The sequence below is a fragment of the Pyrgilauda ruficollis genome, unplaced genomic scaffold, assembly GCF_017590135.1.
Source record: "Pyrgilauda ruficollis isolate IOZ18807 unplaced genomic scaffold, ASM1759013v1 scaffold55, whole genome shotgun sequence".
Taxonomy (NCBI): Eukaryota; Metazoa; Chordata; class Aves; order Passeriformes; family Passeridae; genus Pyrgilauda; species Pyrgilauda ruficollis.
Genome location: NW_024527155.1, coordinates 8,318,319 through 8,337,006, shown reverse-complemented (window position 1 = coordinate 8,337,006; position 18,688 = coordinate 8,318,319). Strand labels below are relative to the sequence as shown.

Sequence of the window (18,688 nt, the reverse complement as noted above, 5' to 3'; positions counted from 1 at the left end):
CTTTTATTTAGCAAGTGTTGTAGTGCCTCTCACTGAACAAGAATTAGGTGTTAGAATAAGCCTCTGCCAATAATGCTGGCTAAACACTTGTGATGCTGAGCAGATGGAGAAATGCAGCTGAGTGGCATCACATGCATTTTATTAATTTCTCCTTTCTTCTTCTATCCTATTCCTAACCCTAGTCTCCACTATTGAAACAAAGATTGCTGAATCTACCAAGTCCTCCCCCATATAGGGTCAATATCCAATTGCTTCTGTAATATGGTCTACTGCTTTATCAGTCCAGTCTTACATGTGTCATAACAATCCTTTCATCATTTTCTTTGTGAGATAATTCATCAGTCTCCTAGACAACATGACAGTAGGTACATAGGTCCAAAAATTAGGCAAGAGGTGTATTCTAATTCCTCTGTAAGACATCTGGTAAACAAACCTGGCTCCACAACTTCTCTCTTCACATATTTCAACTACCACCAGATAGTTATCAAACCTCTGTAGCATAGCCAAGTTCTTCTTTCTTGAGTCCTTTTTTTTCCCCTCATTATCTTGTTTGAATGTAAATGTAATGCCTGATTAGAACCGGTAATTAGTACTGTCACTAGGTAATTTTTAGTCTTGTTCCACACACACTGAAGTGACCAAGCATTTCATTTAAATCCAGATGTTCCCAGTTCTTTACTGAAAGTTGCTAAGGTAGGTTTGACACATTTTTCTAACCACTTCAAGTTTGCTCTGTTTTCTCTTAGTTTCCTGTGGAGATCCTTCTCATTCAATAAACCCCTTCTTCTGGCAGAATAAAGTATGTTGGATCAGACATTAATTTTTTTAATGTCTGGCACTTGTCCTTGTTAGAACAGAAATCAAATAAACCCATATAGAGGGGATTCTTAGTTGTGTAATAAAGGTCCTTGTTTAACCCAAGGTTGTATGTATGAGCAGAGGCTTCTACAGAGCTGAAGTTGCAACATGTTTTAGTTTGCCAGTAACCACACTTTTGCTGGAAGTCTTCAGTGACATCTACACGAAGGCCCAAATCCTAAGAGGTTGCTTAAGCAACCAAGTGGAAATTAGAAATCCTATTACTCATGGGTTTGCAATGAAATAACTCATTCAAAGTCATGACCAGAACGTACATTCAGCAACTGTGAAATGCAGCCATGCTCATTGGAACTTCAGGCCAAAGTCCATTATAAAACAGGGTGAATCCTGATGAATACAACTGCCTTGAAGGTCTCCTAGAGACCACTGGCAGCTTGCCACACCTGTGCAGCAATAATCAAAAGTAGATCCATCCTTGTCAAGATTTGAACTGGTACTCTGTCATATGAAATTTGAAGTTAGTTGATAATTATTTCTGTAGGCAAGCAGTAGTGTGTTAAAATTTTATAATATGGGGACTGGAGTCAACATAATAGGAAGAAGGTAGCAACTAAGAAGAAAATTCAGCAGAGAATTCTAAGGGGATATCTTTTCTCATATCTTACTTATTACTGAAAGAAGTGCACCAGGACAGGCTGGGGAGAACCTCCTGGAAAGCAGCTCTGTGGAGAAGGACCCGGGGGTCCTGGTGGACAACAAGCTGTCCGTGAGCATCAGTGCCCTCATGGCCAAGAAGGCCAATGGGATCCTGGGGTGCATTAGAATATCATTGCCAAGGGAATTAACAGGTTGAGGGAAATGATCCTGCCCCTCTCCTCAGCCCTGGTGAGGCACATCTGGAGTTCTGTGTCCAGTTCTGGGCTCCTCAGGACTAGAGAGACTTGGAGCTCCTGGAACAAGTCCAGTGGAGGGCAACAAAGAGGGTTAAGGGACTGAAGCATCTCACAAGGAAATGCTGAGGGATCTGGGCCTTTGGCCTCAAGAAGAGAAGACTGAGCGGAGACCTCATCAGTGTTAATAAGTACCTGAAGTGAGGGTGCCAACAGGAGGGAGCCAAGCAATAGAACACGAGGCAGCGGGCAGAAACTGATGCACAGGAAGTTTAATCTGAATATAAGGAAGAGCTTCTTTTCTGTGTGGGTGATCACACACTGGATTGGCCGGATAGAGTGTGGAGTATTCCTCACTGGAGATATTCAGGATCTATCTGGACACAATCCTGTGCCCTGTGCTGTGGAATGGCCCTGCTTAAGCAGGGAAATTGGAGCAGATCACAATGGTCTCTTCCAACCTGACCCATTCTGTGATTCTGTGAAATGGCCCTAAACAGACAAATATGGTCATAGACTTATGACATTTTGGATTTAAAGAAATTGAGATTCAGTGCTAAAGCATGAATCTGTAACACAAAATGCTTTTTAGGTAGAATTAAGTACAATATTTTGCTAATTCAGGAAGCTAACTGCCTGGCTGTTGACTTTGAAAGGTTTCCATCACCTTTTTAAGAAAGAAAATTTAGTATCTTAGTGACTCCCCCCACTCCTGAAATACTTTTTTTCTTCTTTAAATGGGCCATCACTGATAAATGCTCAGAGATGTACAAGGAATGCACAAAGCAAGAAATGGTGTAATGCAAGCACGTGTTTTGCTCTCCTTTTAAAACATACTACTATTAAAGACAGAAAACACATATCTTAGTTTAGCTCCAGATCATTCAGAGATGGGTGAAATATTAATTCAGAAATTCAGGAATAAGTTCATGTACAAGAGGGGAGAACAAAATGCTGTTGCTGAAGGGAATAAAAAAAGGGAGGGGGACCTTAGATATGAAACATAATATTCCTCAGGCTATTATGTCACCCACTTGTGTTAACATCCAATATTTCTTCTTTTAAATTGCAAATTGTATGCCCTGTATTTTAAGGCATCAAATTATACTGCCATATTGAGGATTATTTAAACAATCCCAGTAAGTAGGTCAGTCAGTAATTTACTCTTGGTTTATTAGAGGGTGCTAAAAGAAAAGAGCAACACCGTTATTTGTTAAATGAACAGCTGGACCCAAATTGTTGGGGGAGAAAAAGTCATTAGTTGAGGAAGGGTTTTGTTAAGATTTCTAGCATAATGAAAAGTATGGCAAAACCTTTGTTTACCACAAAAATTTGTGTAGGGAGCAAATACAATTAGAGCAACCTCCTTTGCACAGCAGGTTGGATTAAGCATCAGGAGGAACAAAGCAAAGAAGAGCTCTGGTGACCCAGGGGACCAAGATGGGGGATGTATTTGGTCTTGTGCAGCCTCATTAGACCAGGTTTTTCCACAACCAGAGTGGAAAGACTACAGAAGCTGCTATTGAGTGAAAAAAAAAAAAAAAAAAAAAAAAAGGAGAAAAGGATCTCAGTCGAATTTCTTTAGAATCACAAGCAAGTATCATTCAGTTATGATTTTGACATACACAAAGGCAAAAAATTATTAAATTGTGCTTATGAAAGCACAAAGCCTTCTGGCACTGCACCTCAGATATTTACTTGGTAACTAATCTCTAATTTCCCAGTGTTCCCACTGGAAATTCTCTCCAGTACTGTAATGCATCAAATGAATTCTGAAGAGAAGGTATTGATTTTGATATGTGGCTGTAGGTAAATATATAATGCTAGAATAAAGCTATTAAGAGGCACTAGCTGAATGGCATAGAAGGGGTGAAAAGGGCAAAGATCTGGTCTTAAAGCTGATAGAACAAGGCCCTGACACTCATTCTTCCTTCTGAAAGCAGCATCAGCAGCTCCTCCATGTGAATACTGTGTTGATGGATTTTCATGGGTTTGGATAGAGATGGTGGTGATGTCCTGCCTGTGCATCATCATCCTCACCACCACCCAGAATAGGCAATTGTGTGCACTAATTCTTAGTATTCATAACAGAGGTAAATGGTAATATTCTTTTGGCTCAGTTATTTTACATCAGTATAACTGTGCCTGGGCTGTGGTAATAAACCAAAAGTTTTGCTGATGTTGGCCTCAAGAGCTTCCTTGAATGCTAGCTCTCAGTTACAGTTTGTCTTCTCCTTTGCTTAGAAACCTTGCTCCATAAAAACAAGTTTTATTCATGAACCTAGCTCTAGCTGGCCTTCTTCAGTCCAAGAGACTGATTTCAAAAGTTCAGCTCCCTTTTCCTCCCTCACAAAGAAATTTCTTTTCATAACCTCTGAAGCAAAAACATAATTAAATTTCCAAATCACTGCTACAGGATTTTATGGGAGGCTTAACTTTCCAGAAGAGTCTGCAATAAATCAGAAAGGCTTCATTAAGAGCTAATTTAAAATATCCTGGTAATTTTTTTGCCCTTACAGAAACACAGAGATCAAGTAAGATCATTACATTGTTCTCCTATAGAAAAGGAGTAATGTGGGGCAGTGAGCAAGAAATGGGTAGTCAGAAGGTCAGTACTGGGACAATCCCTGGTCTCTATTTATTTGTCAGTTTTCTAAGTTCACAGCCTGTGGAAGGTAACAGGATCTTCCTATTAAATACTGGAGAACGTTAAACAGTTACAGAATACAATTTTTGAACTTACTACAAGAACCAGCTTTCCACAGAAGGCAGTATGTCCAAGTCCCCACTGTTCAGAGCATTAGGAAACTTTGGACAAATGCATACACAGGCATCTGCATTTTTAAGGGCTCAGGAAAACAAGTATAGACACAAAATATGAACTGAAAGTCAATAAATTAGGGTACCAGCCTGATGGGGGAAAAACATTTAATCAGAAATTCATTATGAAGGAAAGCCCTAGATCCTTCTCTGGCACCTGTCTTGTGACTGAAGAGTTTATTAGCCCAGATACCTCAGACAGTCTTGTAAGCAGCAGTATCAGTTCCTCTTCTCCAGGTAATCAGGAATCAATCCATTTAGGACATCATGCATCACATTTCATCTGGCAACCCAGAAGCCAGCAAAAATTGCACAGCACAATGAGTTGTTTCCTGAAGAAAACACTCTGTCTGCCCATTGACTTTTGAAGCTCATGGCTAATCCTGAAGCACAAGCAGTGTGAAGAGCACAGAGTTCATGTGGGACCTTTCAGGTGGCACAAGCATGGACTGCTGTTTTCTCCAAATTCCAAACCTGCATTCATTCCTGACAGCTGTGGTGACCTCATGTGTGTCCAGCCCATGTCCTGCCAGCAGGATAATGCACAGCTGACTAAACAAACCCAAACAAGAAATTCAATAACTTGCAGATGACATGGCCTGCATGGTCCCACTGTTACCTTGAAATGGCTCTAGCATTGAGGAGAGGCTGACAGAAGAACTGACAATTCTCAATTCACTTTGAGATGAGGAGGATGACAGAGTCAAAACAGGTAAACCAAGCTCACTAGCGTCTTTTGCCATTAGAGGCCATTAGAGAACATGTGTGTCCCTGCCACAATGTCTAAGCATGTCAGTATTTCCACAGTCAAGGGAATCAGAGAGCGATGACCCAAAAGGATCAAATGCTGACCACAGGAATACACAAAACTAATGCAGTCATCCCAGGTTTGTACAGGGTACACAAACTATCCAGGCTCCAGAGAGTCAGAGAGTGTCAGGCATCATGAGTGATGAATCACCTTTTTCACAATTCTCTCCTAAAATAGGAGGACTAAGAGTAGACTCATAAATAAGACTGCAAACAGCAGGAGAGCAAACAAGGATCCAGTAATCCCTTGTTTAAAAGCAAGCTTTACTCGGTGCTGCCCTGGACCCTACAAAAATGGCCTTGTCAGTCTGTCCTGTCTATACCTACCGTCTCACCACAAGAGGTTACAGAGGTTAATCTGTGCATTAACAGATTTCCTCAGCAAAATTCCACTTCAGAAAATATTTTACTTGAAAAGGAACTGAAAATTCACATAAAAATTAGATCATCTGGCCCATGAGATATGAGGAAACTTTCCACAACAAGAAACAGACAGATGAACAGCTAGACTAAGGCAGCAGGATTTTGCAAAATGCCTGCTCTATACTGTCTAGCTGATATAAGGAATCAATAGATTACTGGCTTATGACCTGTGGAGTTTCCATTCCCTTGCAGAGCAGAGAGGAATATGGACTAGGACATGCTCTAGCAGAACAACTCAGTAGTACAGCACTTAGGCATTAGCTACAAAATGCTGATGAAAAATACACCAAAAGTAGAGCTCCTCCTGGAAATTCCACTTGCTAGTATTTTAACCAAACACATTTTTCTGCCTTGAGCAAACAAACATTTGAGGAAAAAATGAACAGCTAAGAGAGATTTGGAAATTTTTTTTCATTTTTAAAGTAACAAAGCTGGCTTCTACACTGACAACTTCTCACGAGGGGCCATTTGGATTTTAAAAGCTTAACAGAGACTGTAATTAGACCACTGCTGCTTGTCAGATTTGTAATCTAAAATTCCATCCCCAACACAAAGCAATTGGAAGAAGAATGCAAAAGAAGTGTTTGCAATTCTGTGTGAATGCGGGATGTACAGCCTCAAATGCACAGCCAGAGATGCAGCAGCCCCACGAGGGGTGCCCACTGCCCAAGCCCAGCATGGCCTGAGCAGCTCCAACAATGCCTGCAGGAGGGGGCTTTGCAGGGAGGTGGCCTCCTTGGGGCAAGGATGATGAGACTGTCAACCCTGTCCTACAAGCTCTGCCTGCTACACCTAATGGATGGATACTGGATGAAAAGGATAAAAGCCTAGAGAACAGGCTAATGGTTATGATGGGGTGTAATAGGACTTGCAGACTGGAGAACATACACAGACTGTAGCCTCACAAAGAAGGTGAGGCAGGGTAGGATCTTGTAAGCTAGGAGTTTATTTTAATATTAAAAAAACAAAAACAAAACAAAACACATAATTGAAAGCATGTTCTGTATATCTATAGTTTCTGGACAAAAAAGGATAGCAGAAACCAAGAGCATACCTATATCAGATGTTAGGTGTATTATGAAAAAGTTAAAGTGAATTTATATTATTTAACCATAATGAAAAGACCAAGACCTGTGAGGGAGCTATAATAAAGAACAAGTTCTGATTTCAGTCATAGAAAGATGAAGTATTTCAAAAACATTTCTCTTACATACCAGGTCTAAGGCTTTCTTGAGGAGAGGAACACACTACCAAAAGCAAAGCTGAACAAGGAAAAGGAAGGTTATTCTTCTGTACTTCTCAGTTTCAGCACAGAAGCTGTTTGAAAGCAAAGAATAAAGTCGCTGTATTTCTTGAGGCAGCTGAGGAAAACCTTCAGGGTTTGCTGTGAAGGTGCAGTAATCTCTGCATTCAGCACAACACTGCACATGCAGCAACATCTTTGGCAGCTGGGCCTTACACACAGTGCCCTTTATGCACAGGAACACAAGGCAGTCCTTAATGCCTGATCTCAAGCCTGGAATTCTGTCCATAAGACAGAGTCAATCAGACTACTTAGACATTTAATAAGATATGGCTCTTACCCTTAAGGTTCCTCGGGGAAACCAGGGTCTTCCCACTGACTTCAGCTTTTCCTGAAAAATCACTGCATCCTGCAGCCACCTAGACAGCTGTTCCCTGCCATCCCCCTGCATGTCGCCTACAGATTTGAACCTAGCAGCCTATTCTTGGGACTAATCATTTATTAGCTGCCAGCAAGTAGCTATTTTTCCACAGTAGTTGGGATGTGAAGAAGCTGTATTGATAAACTGGGCTCTGAGCACCTGAGAGAGCAGCCTCTCTCTGCTCATGGCAGGTCAGGCAGATACAGCCTTGCATGTTGGCACACATCTGTTGGGGAAGCAGCTTTCTGACATGATGGCCCATCATGTTCCTCTTTGTGTGAAAATAAAACACTGACTAGAAAAGCCAGAGCTCCTTAAAAGGGGGTTCACATCAATATTCAGAAGAATCAAGAAAAATTTCCCCTATCATCAGATGTTATCTTGCATTCAGATAATGGGAATGAGAAAGGACAGCAAAGCAGGAGAAGCAAAACTGATTTGCTTTATGTAGACGTGTGCAAGCATCTACTCTGATCACTCTGAACAGGGATACTCCTTGTTTATCCTGATGTGTCACTGGCCAAGTTTCCCTGTTTGTCTCCACCTCTCCTCAGAGGCATCTTGGAATTCTTCAAAGAGGCAAATGGGTTTGGCATTTAAGTGACTGGCCTTCAGCTACAGACTCAGCACCCTGAATCATATGAGCCAGACGTCCCTCAGCCTTGGAGCTCAGGGTGCTTCTTTGTCAACACTTCATTAAAGCAGTATTTGCACACTGGGCCTTCCTTGCTCCTGCTGGAGAAACTATACCATCCTAGAAAGCTGATCCAAGTCCTCAAAACCCACAAAAATTTCAAGAAAGCCAAAACTGCCAATCAGCCTTCATCTTGCAAGACCTAGCACTGTACTGCCATGTCAGAAGGCTGAGAAGGAATGTCAGAAAGTTACAGCAAATCAAAAAGAACTCTTGTTTTCTAGCTCATCTAGAAAGCTGGATACAAGTTCATTCTTCCTCTAAATAAAGGGAAAGGAGGAGAATGTGAAAGGCTGAATTTCAGGAGGATCTTTTACTGCAATGCAATTTTTAAACACTTTTAAAGTCACATAGCAAACCTTTGAGGTAGACTTCATTAACTTACTGATAGGGTATTAAAAAGAAGATTAGAAAGACAATGAAATAACAGAGGGAGACAGGAGATTAGTGAAATGTTTCACATGCAAAACTAGAACTGCATTGAGGAATCTGTCATCCCAGCCGTTCCCTGTCCTCTAATGGCACCATTTCCAGAGAATGATTTTGTGTTTTCATTATTCTCCCTCTGTAAACTGCTAGTAAAGTGTTACAACTAAGAAGAAAAGCAGACGGACAGCTTCTGAGACTGACCAAGAGGAAGGTGCTGTCTGCAGAAAAAGTCAGAAGAATAGGCAGGCATGTCTAGAACACATTACATCCCCCCTTTTCTGATTCTATCCTTCTGTCATTTAAAAATATTGGCCCACTGACCAACTTCAGAGCTTGCAATCCTGCCTCTTGCATCTACCACTTTGTGGTTTCACACAAATGCCAAAGTCATCAGGATGGAGTCTGTAACAGAGAAAAAAAACCAACAAAAACAACCAAACCAAACCCTGTCAAGCCAAAAAATCCCCTTGTTGCCAAGGCAAAGCCCAGTCCAGATGTGTTGGTAATTTCTCACTTGCCTGTATGAAAAAATGAGTACAGATTAAATTTCCATCTCTTGCCTTCCATTCTTCCTCCAGGAATAACACAGTCTTTCCATACCTTAGAATAGAGGCATCAAGACTCCTCCATGAACATCCATGGCAGTAACCAAATTTTTTTTCCATGCTTCAGTCCCAGACAGAGCTGAGAGGAGAGTGAAAAGGTTTTTTTCAGTAACACATTTCAAAGTGCTTTACAGCCACAAGGAAGCAGGTCAATTATGACAGTTCCTGAAGTGATAATAACTGAGGCAGATTTACTGCATTGCTCTTTGGAGTCCAGCAAGACTTTCTATCATATTTAGGGAAGACATCTTATCAAAGCTGTAATTCCATTGCACTGAGATACACATACCTATCACAAGCACACTGAGGGAAAGCCTCAAAAGTAAGTGCAGACAAATGATCTATTTTTCTTTCACTCTGAGTAAACAAATTATTTATCACAGAGACTTTAGCACAACTCACCATTACATGAACAAAGTGGGCAACTGGGCATTATGACCAAAATTTTGAAAAGCAAAGTGCCCACTTTGTGACATTTTACAGTGATCCCTGATTGCCAGAAGAGCAGAGCAACAATCTCTCTCAATCAGCCCAAGCTTAGCACCTTAAATGGATAATGATTTTGAAACACCAAAGGGGAAGTCACTGAAAATTCCACCTCTACAGAGTGAAATTTGCCTTGGACTTTCATGAACCTCTCCTGAGGCTGATCAAGTAGTTTTAGGGCCAATGCCATGTAAAATGGTGTGACACTCCCATCTGCAGAACTGTAAGGGTGATACAGCAAAGCAGATATGTTGCACTCTAGAGTTGAATCACCAGAGGAACACCAAGACTCCTGTATGTCTTTCAACATCAAATAAAACCAAAGTGGTTTTTCCCACATAACTGATAGCTAGTACTGTATCCAAATGTCTAACAAAAATTGGCTGGCTTTGAAAGAGATTTTTTCTGGCTTCCTTCCAAACTGCTCTCAAAACTACCTCCATAAGATGCAAGCCTCCAATGTAACAGACGTGCAAGAAAAAAAGATGTTCAGTAGTTGCATATATTAAATCCTGAGACATTTTCCACTGTTGCATGTGTTGATAGATCATCTGGTCCAAACTTACCTCAGCTCAGATTTTTTATTCTTCCCCAAAATACATAAATGAAGTAAAAAAGGACAGAATTTTTTTAAACTTCTCATCCTTCCCTCCCTACCTCTTGACTTCTTCCAAAATGTGTAATCAAATGGTAGAAGACATTATTCCCCTTTCCAAGCAAGTAGTGAACAAGTAAACTCCATCTTGCTTGACAGAAATGCTGCAGAGATGCACTCAACTTATTTTTTGCCACTTGACAGAAATTCTCTATTTTTTTCCTTTTTCTTTTTCCTTTTTTTTTTTTTCTTCAAGGAGAGGAAAAATTCTTATGCCAGCCCTGGGACATGAAGCCAAAATTACAAGCACACAAATTATCCATGCTACTGCACCATTGCTGGGTAAGGCAGCCTCTCTGGAAACAATAGCTGGGGCTTGAGGTATCCACAGGGAAAAGAGAACATTGTGCTTGATTTACTGCCCTTCTCATGGGATTTACTCTTGGCAAAGTGCCTGTGTGGTTTATGTCAGAAGAGATACATGATTTGCATGTGCATCCAGTGCTCACTGTGAGGTAACTCCTTCGTGCTGATGGAGCATAAAGGACTGAGCATTGCATGAATTAAATAAAAAAAAACCAAAAAACCAAACAAAACCCAACCAAAAACACACCTGAGAACCATCCTCCATCAGGAAAAGCCGAAGGCCTGACAGGCTCTGGTAAGAGAGGGAGAAAGATGAATACCCACATATATCTCCAACAAATCCAAAAGCAGTGATGAGAGGAAATTACTGTTAGATTTTGTAATTAGATAATGGCAGAACAGTGTGTGTGCATGAAAATCTGCAACAAGAACATGAAACAGGCACATTCCTGGCTCCTTTTTGCCCTTTTCCTGCTGTTTGGATCATTTTAGAAGCTGACACTACTTCTTCCAGGTGCGTATTAGTACAAGTAATATAGATAAATATAGATGGACAAATAACACTTTGATCAGCCTACTCAAATGGAATCAGATCAGTATCCATCAGAAATATTCCATGATCCTGTACATTTAAAAACAAATGAACCAAACAAAAAAACCCTCAAAAACAGAACAACTCCATCCAAGAAAAGCACCCACCCAAACTTTTTACAAGAACAAAGCTTGCAAGGTGAAATCTGTGGTTTTGCTTTACCATTTGACACACAGGTTCCTACTGCTGTTCACATGGCTGGAGACTGCTCAGTAACAGAACTGCAAATACCAACCCTTTGGATTCAGCAATCTGTAACGGATCAGTGAAATTCCTTCCTCCCTCCTAACAGGTGTGGTCCAGGCAGCCCAACGAGTCTGCACAGCAGACTCTAGTTCACTACTATTTACTATTTACCACGAGCGATAGTAAGCAGTCCATTGTTTCTTCTGGGGGCCACTCAGGACTAGGTCAGCTGTAACAACTACCTCTGCTTTGTCTCTATTTTAGAGGGCTTGCGGCACTGAGAGCACCAGGCATCTGGCTGTTGTTTGTGGAACAAATTTTCTCAGAACTTGCAGAATAATCAGGAATGGGGAGAAACACTCTGTATCATAACTCCTTGGGACTTTGCAGTCTTGCACTGATTTGCCTGTCTGTGCAGGGAGGAAAAGGTTGATTATAAAAAAAATACAGAATTAACAGCCTTTCTTGTTGGTTTGACAAAAGAAAATGAAAAACTCAAGCCAATATAATGAATTTCTGAGTAACAATGGAGCTTTGGGAAGACAGTAACAATTCCTCCCTCCAAAGCATGAAAATCACAGAGATCAATACAGCTTAAGGGAGACTCGTGCCAAGCTCTCAAAGTTTTTGCATAGCAGCCTTCATTCTAACTGCATCCAAAGTAAGCAAGCAAAGCAAGGACACATAGAGACAAGGAAAAGCAACCCCAAACAATCTAAGCTGAGTTTGAAAAAAAAAAAAAAAAGGGATGGATTTAGGTACAATTCAAGAGGAAATGGAGAATGCTTTTGCAACTGCCCTGGAAGTTGCAAATCGTGGGCTGGCTGTGGTCCAGCTGTCACCTGCTGTATGTACAGCTCCCATGAAGTTAAAGGTGAGCCAGGAGAGTAAAGCTTCCAGGGATGTGTTACTACAAAACCACAAGCAATTTTAAAAGCATCCAGAAGTGGGCATTGCTTCCAGAAAAAAAAAAAAAAAAAAAAAAAAAAAAAAAAAAAAAAAAAAAAAACCCAAAACAAAAATAAAACAAAAGAAAGCCAAGCCAAAACAAAAAAACCACATCTTTATTTAAAATACCTTTTTGATACCTTTCTGTACATTTGTATAATATCTAATCTAACATTGTGGGTCCCTGATGTGATTGGGCTTTGTCCATGACACTGTAAGAGCAATAAGAGGCGTACTGAAATTAGTAAATTCATAATGAATTGGAAGGACTTTACCTCAAGGCTGTGAACAATACCTGGAGCCTGTTTTTCTTCAAGTTCCAACCTTTGTTTTCTGTACAAATACCACCTTCCTTCTATTGGTACCTCTTACACAGAGACAGGTCAGACACACAGACATTGGTGAAGGGAAGCAGGAACAAAGCAGTATTTGCTCAATAGCAAATCAGCATTCCTTGCTGAGAACAATAACTGCAGCATTCTTCCAAGGACTGGTGAAATCTAACTATCAACAAACAAAACTAATCCCAGAGAAGAGAGAAAAGAGAGAAAACTGGAAGGGTTTTCACTGGGCTCTAACTGGCATCCAAACATTTGCTGGGAGTTCTCTCAAGAAATTCTGCATCTTTAGCAAAGGCAATGTGCATAGTTATTTGCAAATGAATTCTGACTGTTCCTTCCTGCCATGCAATTCTTCATAATTTATTCTCATCTCCCTTTTCCTCTTCCTCTACAACTTGAATTACATTTTGGAAATGCATCCCTTGTTTGAGAAAGAGGATTTAATATCACCCTAATCAGCTCCAATTTTGGGGGGGGGGGGGGGGAGAAGGAAAAAGGAATTGAAATTATTATTGTTTCATTTGCTTGCATATGTTCATATGTTAGAAGGGTGTGATAAATGTAGGATCCATATTCAGAAAAATTTTATTTTCACCATTTTTATGGAAGAAAGGAACCTCCCTGAACCTGCAAAATCTCCTCCCTGTACACAGAGACTTCTGGTTTCCAGGCACCTTTTCTAGCTTTCTATGTCCATTGCCTTCTCTCTAAACAGCAAAATCCATTTATTATTAGAGATAGCAGTAACAGCTAAACTCCTCAACCCTCTCCCAGCTTTTTGTGCTGGACACAGCCCAATGTGCACAGAGGCTGTGACTACAACACTGAGTGAGGTTCCTGTACCTGAAGATAATGAAATCGTTTATATTTGATGGTGGGGGGAAACAAAACCCCAAACAGGACTTATGTAAACCTCTACAGATACTGATTAGCTGATTTCAAAAATAAAGAAAAGGGACAATGTTGAAATGCAGCAGTGGAGAAAATCTGCCTTTAATCATGGGCAGGCATCTGAGCTTTTAGAGTCAGCATTTCTTCACCATGCCCCTGGACTGGAGTCACAGAAGAGATCCCTATAAGCATCAAGAAATTCAAACCTACACATTTTATAAATAAAAATCTGCAGACCCTAAGTGAATACAAGGATGTAATTCAGCCTAGGATTTCTGCAGCTGTTAATAAATCACTCAAGCTGCACTCTGGCAGCTTATGACATCAGCAGATCCCCTCAAGTGAATTACAGCCATTAATTTACACAGAGGAGGCCATCTATCATCTATTATTGACCATCTGCTACTAAGAATACATACATTTTTGATAAATTAATAAGACTTTGGCAGGAAACATCTTTTATTTTCTTCCCAAGTATAGTAACTTGCGATATCCAGCTTTGGGTTTGTGACTGTCGGTCAAAACCAACTTGTGACATCAGCCAGAGGTGGTCACACCTTGATGGCCTGGGCCCACCTGCCAGCACCTCAGGTAAGGCACAGTGGCTGCTGCTTAATACCCTGCTCCTGCACAGAGGGAAGGGACTGATCCTCTCACAGCTACCACAGGAAGGTATTTACTCACCCAGCGCACAAAGGAAACAAATTCTCAGTGTGACCATGCCAACAGAAGAGTGTTGTTTGCAATGTGAAACCTGTTACCTCTTTGCACATCATTTCTTCCTAGTAGTCAAAGTGATGGCTACAGAGCAGCTCCTTGCCCTGCACAGAATATTAAAAAATACACCACCAATGAAAGATCAGGCTCATTACACCTGATGATTTCCTTTGGCTCCTTCCTTGTAACAGTCTCTGCTTCAGCATACTTCACCTCCACTCGGTGATACTGCTGGGCTCCTAGACTGTCAGAACTGATGGTAAGGATTTGGGCACAGTGTTTCCAGTTTAGAATTCCAACACAAGTTTTACATAAGACATAGCATAAGTCATGGTGTGCTTTAAAACTTCTATGGCATGAGGGTGCCTTAGAGCCTGGCAGGCGTGCTAAAGAGCCAGAACATACCTGACAACTTGGCTTTGACACTGGCACAGGAACACTTCCAGATGTCTGTGCCACAGCTGCTGATGCTGGGTCTCTGTAAAGCACTGCAGAATAAAAGTCAGAAATAAAACCCCAACACCTGCACGGCAGAGTAGAACTGTCAAGCAGGTGATGGACTTTTCAATCATGGTTATATGTTTGCAGTTCTCCAAACTGCCACTGCCTGTAAATCAGATTTGCAAATAAAGTCAGAGTGGGCACACAAACACAGAACACCATTTGCTCAGCTAGAGCTGTATCTTTTTCAGCCTAAGCTGGATTTGGCTTCATATCAATGGCAAGGTTTTGTTGCTGGGTGGTTTGGAAGAGGGAGGCTCAGGGCTGGATTCTGACCCTGCAGCCATGGGCAGAGCTCTGGGCCCACACAAATCCCCAGAGATCAGTGCAGCAGCAGCTTCTACATGCAACAAGTCCAAAGTTCACCTTTTGCTTCTTAAACGATATGGCTTGTACAAAACCACTCATCAGATTAATATTTTAGCAACTACAAATTTCCAGTAAAAACTGGATGACCAAAAACGTTTACAATACTAGAGCTGTGCTGTCATAGCATATATGGGATGCTGAAAATGTAAAAACTATTCCCAAAGTGGGAAAATCTGCAAAACACAAATTTTTTTATAACTAACAATTTAGGAAGACTGCTTGGGAATTTAAATCTCCTGATTCTTGCCAATGCACACTGAAACTTTTGTAGGTCTTGGTACATGCTGAAGATCTTTTGGTTTAATAGTACCAGAAAAAAAAATCTCCAGAAGTCACAAAATCAACACAGATATATTGAGTAACATGTGACTGAAATTTTCACACCTTTAATGAATGATTCCATCATTCCCATCCTTTGCTAACTAAGTAGAAACAACATAGGTTTGTTACCGAGACTTTTTTCATGTTCTGGTAAGGGTCCAGGCTGATGTGGTAACATTAACTTAGAAAGTAAAACCAGTTGTTGAAACTAACCTAAACAGTTTCTAAACTGAAGTCTGAACATACTATACAAAACGTAATAAATTACCCAAATTACATTTAGTGGGAGATAGTTGCCATGTATCTGTTGGTTTCCAAAAGAATGCAAAACAAAACACCCAAACAAACACACACACACAAAAACCCAAAAAACCACACCCACAAAAAACCCCAAAGAAAACCCAACAACAACAAAAAACCAAAAGGCACATTTAACATAGTAAACTTATTCTTGAAGCATCCTATCATAATTTGACCATGGTTTGACCACCCAGCTTTTTTATTTTCAAAGACAGTATTTTGTTCTATTGAATCAAAGGCCTACAATGCAAAAACTCTACAATGCAGAAAAATAACAAACTGTAATTGAATTGGAAATAGTGATTATTTTTTCATTAAACTTCTGTAATTGTTACCAGAAGAAATAAGTCTCAGATAAATTCATTCTAGGGGAAAAAAAAAATAAAAAATTATCCTTTCAGAGGTAGCCAGCGCTTTGTCACCAGATCACCTGCTGGAGAGGATGTAGATAGGGGTTTTTCTGTGTGCTGCTTTCAATCACACTAAGGATTCACCAGCTATTGCCAGAGCTATGGAAAACTCTTGTTGCCATAAAGACTGAAGCCAGCATCTTCCAATATCCTGGCAATCCAATCCAACATTCCTAACAATATCCAACCTTCCAAGAGGACTGCAGCCATTCCTATAAACCTGCAGAGCAACCTGGTGCACTACAAAGCAATATACACACGTTGTTACTGATATTATCACAGTGCCACTGCTTGCAATGCTGCTGACACTCCATTCTGGTTTGAATTAAATATTTTAGACGTTTATAATTCACCTGTAAAAGTCTATGTTAACCCGGTTTAGCAACTGGGCAGGCAAAATCTCAGGTTCAGAGGCAATTTCTTGTTATCAAATTAGAGTAAAATCAATTTGCCTAGCAATTTGGCTTGTTGAGACACATGGCATTTCCAAACATCGTCTCACTGGTGTTATTAAAGCGAAATTGAACAAAGTCACATGCAAAATTATGTTCAATTGAAAACCTTTAGCATCCTACTATGCATAAAGCTGAGAATTTGGTATTCTGGCTGAGTAGCTGCTGACAGGATAGGTGTTACACGGAAAAGCTTTCCCTCTTCCAGAAACAGACGTTTCTGGTTGCCTTAGAACGAGCGCAAACAATCGAAAAGCTTTGGGAAACTTATAAAAATAAAGCTCCTATTCGAGAATGCTTTGTACCCCACAATCTTATTGGACAACAAAATACAGAATATGCAGCGTGGAACATCACGCACACCACAGAATTCCTGAACTTCCAGCAGGAAAACGCTGGCTCCCAGCTTTCCAAGCCCCGCCAATGTAGTACCGCTCAACAGCTACTGCACTAACAAGCTTTTTTTCCCCTCAAGCGCGTGTAGTTCCGCCCGTTCCTGCCCTCGGGCACTATCGCAGCCGCCCTCCCGCCCCGCTATCGCGACAGGGCGCGACACTGACACAGGCACCGCCGCCTTTGTTCGGGCGCGGGGCACGGCCGCGCCCCGCCACCGGGGGGCGCTCCCGCCGCCACCGCTCCGTGAGGGCCGCGGCACCGCCCGCTGCCGGCCCCGCAGCCTGCGGCGCTGCCCCGGGGAGGGGAAGGGAGGAAGGGAGGGAGGTGCCGTCCCAACCCCTCCAGCCCGCGGGGGCCATTTTTAAATGCCTCTGTCAGGCAGCGGCGCGGGGGGGAAGCAGGTGCCGGAAGAGCTGAGTTTGCGGTCCCACTCCCCTCTCAGGCAGGGCAGAGGGAACTGTCGCCTCCCGGACCCCCGAGACCAGCACGGCAGGGGACCCGCAAGGCACCACAAGGAGACGCATCCCGACTCCATCCCGGTGCGCGCCCCGCGGCGGGGAGTCCCCCGCGTTTAAAGGGCAGCTCCGCGCGGAGGGATCCCGGAGCGGGACTTCTTCCCGCACACACGGCCGTGCGGGGCGGCCCGGGCCTCGTTCTCCTCCCTCGGCGGGATCCCTCCGCCGCGCCGGGCGGTCATGGGCCCCGCGGCCGCCGCCGTCCCCGCTCCGCGGCCGGACGCGCTACTCCGACTGCTCCCGCGCCGCCCGCGGTGAAGCGGCGGCGGGAGGAGGCGGTAGCGGGGACTGGCGCGGCTGGGGGCGGGCTGTGTTTTCCTGCGAACGGTGTATCCTTCCGCGGCGGCGGGAGTGCGCGGCGGCGGGTGTCCGCGGTGTCCCTCCGCCGCCGGGAGCGCAGGGGCACTCGGCGTCTCCCCGGACGGGGCGAGGAGGTCGCGAGCTCCGCCGGGAGGAACAAGAAGAAACTTCGGGACGCGGCGGCCAGCGCGACGCTCGCCTGGCTCGGCAGGGCGGCGGAACAAGGGCTCCCCGCAGGGAAAGAGGAGAAGGACGAGGAAGCGGCGGCCGGTCCGCGCCGCCACCCCGCGGGGTCTCTGCGGGGGAGCCCGGGGGACTCTTTCTCGCGGGGCGCGGCGGAGGGATCTCCAGGCGGCTCTCCTCACAGCCTCCCCCCTGCGCCGTTCGCCCCTCGGCGCCGCCATCTTGGATTTTAATCCGCCATTTTTTTTCCTCCCCCCACTTGGAATTATTTTTTATCACTATCGCCGCTTTTTTTTTTTCTCCCCCCTTCCTTAGTTTTCCTCCCCACTCCACCCCTCCCTGGCTCGGTCTTCACTTTCCCCTCTTCAGCTTCCTCCCTTCCCCCTCCTCCCCCCTCCCGCACCCTTGCCTTTGATGATTCATTTTCCCCCAGTGGCAGCGGGGGCAGCGCCAGCGGGGGACCCCAGCGCGGGGCGGTGAGTTTGGGTCTCTGGGGAGGATCTGTGTGTGCTCTGTGGGGCGGGGGAGGCGCCGGGGCCGTGAGGGGGCTGCGCCCCTGAGCGCGGGGGGCCGTGAAGAGCCGCACCCGGGGTCCGGCAGCGTGCGGGGCCGCCGCGGGCAGGGCGGGGGCGGCTGTCGGGGCGCTGGCAGCGGCGGGCGCAGCG

At 43.4% G+C, this 18,688-nt stretch overlaps 1 protein-coding gene across 2 annotated transcripts in view; it reads left to right on the top strand.

Annotated features, from left to right (window-relative positions):
- The first annotated feature begins 18,361 nt into the window (after positions 1–18,361).
- The window catches only part of KMT5B (lysine methyltransferase 5B), a 27,708-nt gene continuing 27,381 nt past the window's right edge, over positions 18,362–18,688 (top strand). For both annotated transcript variants that reach the window (XM_041481154.1, XM_041481156.1), the window contains exon 1: positions 18,362–18,499. The gene's annotated coding sequence lies outside the window, so the exon portion shown is untranslated. The remainder of the gene's footprint in view (positions 18,500–18,688) is intronic.